Genomic DNA, 6,332 nt, shown 5'->3' on the forward strand with positions numbered 1-6,332 from the left:
TGCTGGTGGTTTGTTCATGCAAGCAGTTTAATATTTGGCAAAAGTATAAATGAGATGTAGAATAAAGTGATTTTTATTAAATATCTCTATTTTAAGCTCGATCGTGGTTATTGGTGTATTTTTTTCTGACAGAAGCCGTCGTCGCACATGATGTGTCCAAGGAGCTGAAAAGCTACTGGCAAACATGTCTCTTTAATGTGACAATAGAGGGGAGTGTTTCTCTCCTTCAAGTGATGTACACTCACATTATTATTTTATTATATCTTAGATGCATAAAAAATCCTCTTACAAACCTCATAATTGTTGAGTTTCAACAGTTTTTCTCTTTAAAATACATTTTGTTGATGATATATTAGAGACTGGGGATTTGTCAGAGGAGGAGTGTGACTTCCTTCTTCAGACCCTCCTATTTTTTTTTTTTTTAAATTTTATCCTTGAGCCTGCCTCAGTGAAAATCCACGACCCTCCCTCCACCATAAATTAGTTTTATGATTTTTAAAACTTACCCTTTAATGTTTTAAAGTTAGAAGTTGAAGATGAAATCCTGGAGCTGAAAAAAGCCTCTGTGTTTCCACTCTTGTCGTGCGTGCTGGTTAGTTTGTGCAAAGATTTATTTTTGGCCAAATTTTAAATGAGACATGTAGAATAAATACAAATAAATATGAATTATGTAAACCTATAATAATAAAATAAAAAATGTTGTTTTTCAGTACATTAAACTCCCCAACAAGTGACTGTGGTTGAAGCGAAGTGGTTCCTCTAAATTTTTCAAAATAATTTGTCACCTATTAAAAGATAAAACCATCAGCATAAAAAAAAATCAGTTAATTTTAAGCCCTTATAATTATGTTAATATAACTTGAATGCATCATCTCAGTTAAGTGCAATAAAACTCATACAGTACATACCTTGTATTTTGTGAGTTACAACAGTTAATCTCCTTTTAAGGTGTGTTTTTATTTTCACCTTGTAAAAATAAATTATTAAACACTAGATAAACCTATAATGAAAAAATAAATAATAGTTAATCTGTGCATTCAGCTACCCAGCAGTATAAAATACTTGCACCTGCTAAAATTCTGCTGACACATGAACACATCAGTGATAATATTATAATATTATAATGTGTAATGAAGTAATTTAAATATTTGGTGTACTTTTACGCGAGCAAAGCTTCTGAACACTTCCTCCTAAACACGACTGATTAAAATCACTGCCAATGTTGAAGCTGTTCCGCTGCAGTTGTTTTTGACAGACGTATTTAATGCATCATTTCAGTGTTAAACACTCACAAGCTTCATATTTCTGGAGCAACAACTGCAATTCTCCTTTTAAACTGTATTCTGTTGTTTGTTTTTGTTGTGGAAGTCTTCAGACACCTTGATGTAACAAGTGAACTCTTAATTATAGTTATAAAGTGCAGCAGTCTGACTGAATGACCTCTGATGTTTCAACCTCATTAAGAAACAGACAGCGTCAGTTTCACTTCAGTTTGATGTCATTTAGTATTTAGCCTCAGGGTGGAGCGATCACTGTCTGACAAGTCTCCAAAAACAGTTTAAAAGTCAGTCTTCACATTTCCTTATTTCATATCTGTCATTGAACTGTTAGTGATTAATACAGTTTATCTAATTTTATTGCTTTTGGCTGAGTATAAAGTTATGAATATTGTGTTCTGCAAGGTCTTCAGGCGTGCACGGCTGTTTCAGCAACATATGAAGTGGTCCAGTGTCTGTAGTTCTGTTCCATATTCATGTGTCAACTCCTTGCTCCCCAGGTCACCCAGTTTCTCCAGTCTGCAGCGTCACCTTGCATCACCCGATTCCAGACGCAGTTTGTGAAGGCATTTCAAGTCCACCCACCTCGAGTGCGCACTGTGAGGTTGAGTCTCTTCAGTCCAGTTGCCAGACGAAAATTGGCATTGTACATTTCTGCAAACCATGAATACATTACATCTGCAAGTTTCATATGGATCATATCAATGTTTCACAAGTAGTGCAAGAGACAGGGATGCATGATCTTGGGTTTTTTGCCAATATCTGATATGCCAGAGATGTAACAACTTATTTGGCCGATAACCAATACTGATATATCCCCTTATCCCCACCTAACTTAAGTGATCATCAGGTCTCTTCTGTAGTGCAATTAACATCATATTATACATGCATACTCTTATCGTGACGGCCCACCTGCAGATGGAGACATGAAATACAGTACTTTAAATGTATGTGATATTCATTGTGCAAAATAAGAAAAAGCATGTTGGCTGATTCTGACAGATCATTTTAAATCCGATACCAATGATGTACCGATATTATCGTGCATCCCTAGTATGAGATGACTTGTCATCAGGAGGTGGAGGGGATGGTAGATGATGAGACAGCTGTCAAGCTGCAGACCAACATCAACAGCACCAGTTGTGTTTTAGTTTCCTGTTGCTTTACAAGCAGCTTTTTAGGCTCCAAACATTGGTGTTTTTTTGTGATCCATTGTTGTTTTCCTGCCGGGATAGTGCCATGAAAGTTGTTGTTTTTTTTAAGCCAAACAACGTTCTTTGCCTAAACCTTATCACGCATTAAAGGGGCAATAAGCCGAAATTCATCATTTCTAGATTGAAGGAATTAAAAAATTGCTATGTGAAGAACCAGAGGTGTAATTTCATCTGGAGTATAGCATGACCTCACACACCCTCTCTCTGTGTAGATCTCCAGCCCATTGTTTACAAGCAGCTGCGCGTTCATGTACGTTCATGTACGTTCATGTACGTTCATGTGAATCGCCGCCTCCTCCCTCCTTATAAAAGACTACAGCCAGTGAGCAATGGCAGCGCGTATTTTGGAAGCAAAATGGCGGAGAGCGGAACGAAACGTTCACCTGAAGACAACCAGGATCCGGCATTACCTCTTCTTCGTTGGCGAAGAAGTTGTCGGATAAAGAAAGGAACAGAACCCGGATTAACATTGGCCTTGCATTTCCAAGGTGGAGAGCACTGCGAGAGCTAAAGGGAGAGCAGAGTAAGAGGGAGGAGTGGCTCATGACACACTTTGTTTTGGTCTACAGGCAGTGCACAACAGCAAACCTAGCGGTGAAACGATTTCGCTTTTTGCCCCTTTAACCACAACATTGTTAAAACATAAAGAAACATTAAGTTTCAACATAATAACGTAGAAATGTAGTGTTTCAGTGGTTTGCAAAAATGTACAGTGTCAATATTTTTTCTGGCAGTTAGGTTGAATTTCTACCAGGTGAGAGACTGAAGAGTCTTTTGTTCCATGCTGCAATTCCTACTGTGATTTTGGCTTCGGAGGGGGTTACAGTCTCAATGAAGGTTTCTCTGGGTTGGATTTGTTTTTGACAGGTGACTGACTGCATCTAAAGCAGATGCCAAACACAGAGAGCTGGCGTTCTTTTCTGCCTGCTGTGCTGCGTCTGATTTCAGGAGGGGCCACGCCTGATAGCATGTTCAGACCATCTGTCAATTTACATCTGAATAACCTGTTACTAAGCGATGGTCAGCGTTGATGGTGGTGTCCAGTTTCTTCACGTGGACTGATCTGTCCCATGTTGGTAATGTATACGCAGCCGTTGAGTAGCAGAGGACTAGTGCAGCGGATCGCAGGGTTTGTGGGTTGATGTTCCAGCTGGTGCCATTGAGTTTGGAGATGATGTTGTTTCCCACAAAAATTTTGTCTTTTGGATTTGTGGTCTGAATGAAAGACATCCAGTGCACAAGTAAGATGTGTGTCCACAGCGTTCCAGGTTTGTTTCAGACCTAGCTTCACAGGTGTGAGTCACATACCTGGGTTTGTGATGAGTTTGCACGGAGGTGATTGTCTTCGTAGTTTTGTGTTAGCTCGTTCAGAACATTAGAGACTTTTTCCTCGACAATGATGAAGTCACCTCTTTCGCAGCCTCACCTAGATCATCTGCATAGATACACCAGCTGGTTTCCTTGCTTCTTGGTTGGTCGTTGGTGTAGATGTAGAGCAGGACTGGTGCAAGGACCCCGCCCTGTGGTAGACCTTATTACCTTCCAGCTTAACATAGAACAATTTGTTCTCTAGTGTACTTTACAGTTCCATCAGCTGGGTGTTGTTTGTTTTCTCCTGGGTCTTGTGGAGGAGGAGTCTGTGCTGGACAGTGTTGTAGGCAGAGGAGAACTTAACAAACACTGCTCCAGCAACCATCCCTTTCTCCAAGTGATTGAAAGATCGGCAATTTGATCCCAGGCTCCTCCAGTGCGCACTGGCTTTTACTCTTACCACTGTGCATATGCTGGTGAATCTGAATCATTCTAAACTGACAGGCACGTGCTCGCTATCTGCAAACAGCATACTGCCACGCCCTCATTTATTGATACATGGAGATAAGTTTGCCCAGAGGTGTGTCATGGAGAAAGCGGTGAAGTTGTTTCCACGCATCAAGGCCCTGATGCACCAGCATTGGATCGTCAGTGGGCGTCGGTGAATGTGAAGGCAGTCACAAACAGCTGATCAACCATTCGTCACTCTCTTCCAACATGTTCAAATGTCAAATGTCAAAAACTGGGAAACTCTGTTTTCATAGTTACATTTTTTAATAAATAATTGATGAGGATGAAAAGGTGTCAATTTCATACTTATTCAATACATTTGACCAACATGTTAGTGAATAAACAGTTTTAAATATTGTCTATTAAAGCCTTGTTGAATAATTACAGTTTTAATATGCTCTGCCAGCCGGGCTGTTATCATTTCTGTGCATGTATGGTCTGAGGCAGAGGTGTTCAGAGGCAGCGCTGCCTCGTTGCAGCCGTCTTGTTGACGTTGAGATATGTAAACAAACTACACGTCTCGCAGTGATGTGAGAGATGGAGCCAATCACAGCCTGGAGCACGTTCTCACACTTCACTGTCATTGATGACATCAATCAATTCACTGAATCTGTGGTGAATTTACTGTCAAACACTGACGCTTTGGGTTCTTACCACCAACCCAAAGTGTTGGTATTTGACAATCTGGGAATGACTCAAGTTACAACCAGCACCTTTAATTAAAATAAAAGATATGTGTTTCTCTGTTTGCCATAAAAATAATACCAATATCACCTGCAGGTGCGCTGAATAACCGTGATAGTCATCACAGGAAAATTCTGTATATTTGCTTCAGAAATGTTGTTTGTTGTGTTCATCCATCCATTTTCATCCTCTTATCCGGGGCCAGGTCTGAGCTGAGCAAAGCACCCCAGACGTCCCTCTCCACAGCAACGCTTCCCAGCTCCTCCTGGAGGATCCGGGAGTGTTCCCAGGTCAGATGAGATATATAATCCCTCCAGTGTGTTCTGGGTCTGCCCCGGGGCCTCCTACCAGTGGGACGTACCCAGAACACCTCCAGCGGGAGGTGCCCAGGAGGATCCTGATCAGATGTTGAACCACCTCAACATGAAGGAGCAGCGGCTCTACTAAAAGCTCCCTCCAGATGTCTGATTCCTCCCCCTATCTCTAAGGCTGAGCCCAGACACCCTACAGAGGAAACTCATTTCAGACGCTTGTATCTGTGAGCTCATTCTTTCAGTCACTACCCAGAGCTCATGACCATAGGTGAGGGCTGGGACGGAGATGGACCAGGAAATCGAAAGCTTCACCTTCCTGCTCAGCTCCCTCTGAACCACGACAGTCAGGTGCAGCACCTGCATCACTGCAGACACAACGCCAAACTGCCAGTCCATCTCACGCTCCATTCTACCCTCACTCATGAACAAAACCCTGAGATACTTGAACCCCTTCTCTTGAGGCAGTAACTCTGTCCCAACCCAGAGGGAACAATCCACTGTTCTCCAGCAGAGAACCATGACCTCAGATTTGGAGATGCTGACTCTCATCCTGACCGCTTCACCCCCCGCTGCAAACCGCCCCAGGTCACGCTGGAGGTCACTGTGTGATGGAGCCAACAGAATCACATCATCTGCAAAAAGCAGAGATACAATTCTAAGGTCACCAAACCGGACTCTTCCTCCCCCCGGCTGCACCTCGAGATCCTGTCCATGAATATCACAAACAGGATCAGAGACAAGGGACAACCCTGGTGGAGGCCACACCCACTGAGGATGTGTTTGACTTTACGGCGAGCATGTGGACGCAGCTCTCGCTTTGGTCATACAGGGACCGGGCGGCTCGTAGCAACGACACCATGTCACGATTTTATATCATGATAATGACATAAAGTGAGATGCTGGAAATGTTCTGCAAAATAAATTGAAAACTGTTTATAGATAAAATAACCAGACTGGAATGTTTTGGGTTTATCCAGAAAAGTAAATTAAAAGTACTTCATCACATTGAATCCAAAGTAATT

The sequence above is a fragment of the Epinephelus lanceolatus genome, chromosome 2, assembly GCF_041903045.1.
Source record: "Epinephelus lanceolatus isolate andai-2023 chromosome 2, ASM4190304v1, whole genome shotgun sequence".
Lineage (NCBI taxonomy): Eukaryota > Metazoa > Chordata > Actinopteri > Perciformes > Serranidae > Epinephelus > Epinephelus lanceolatus.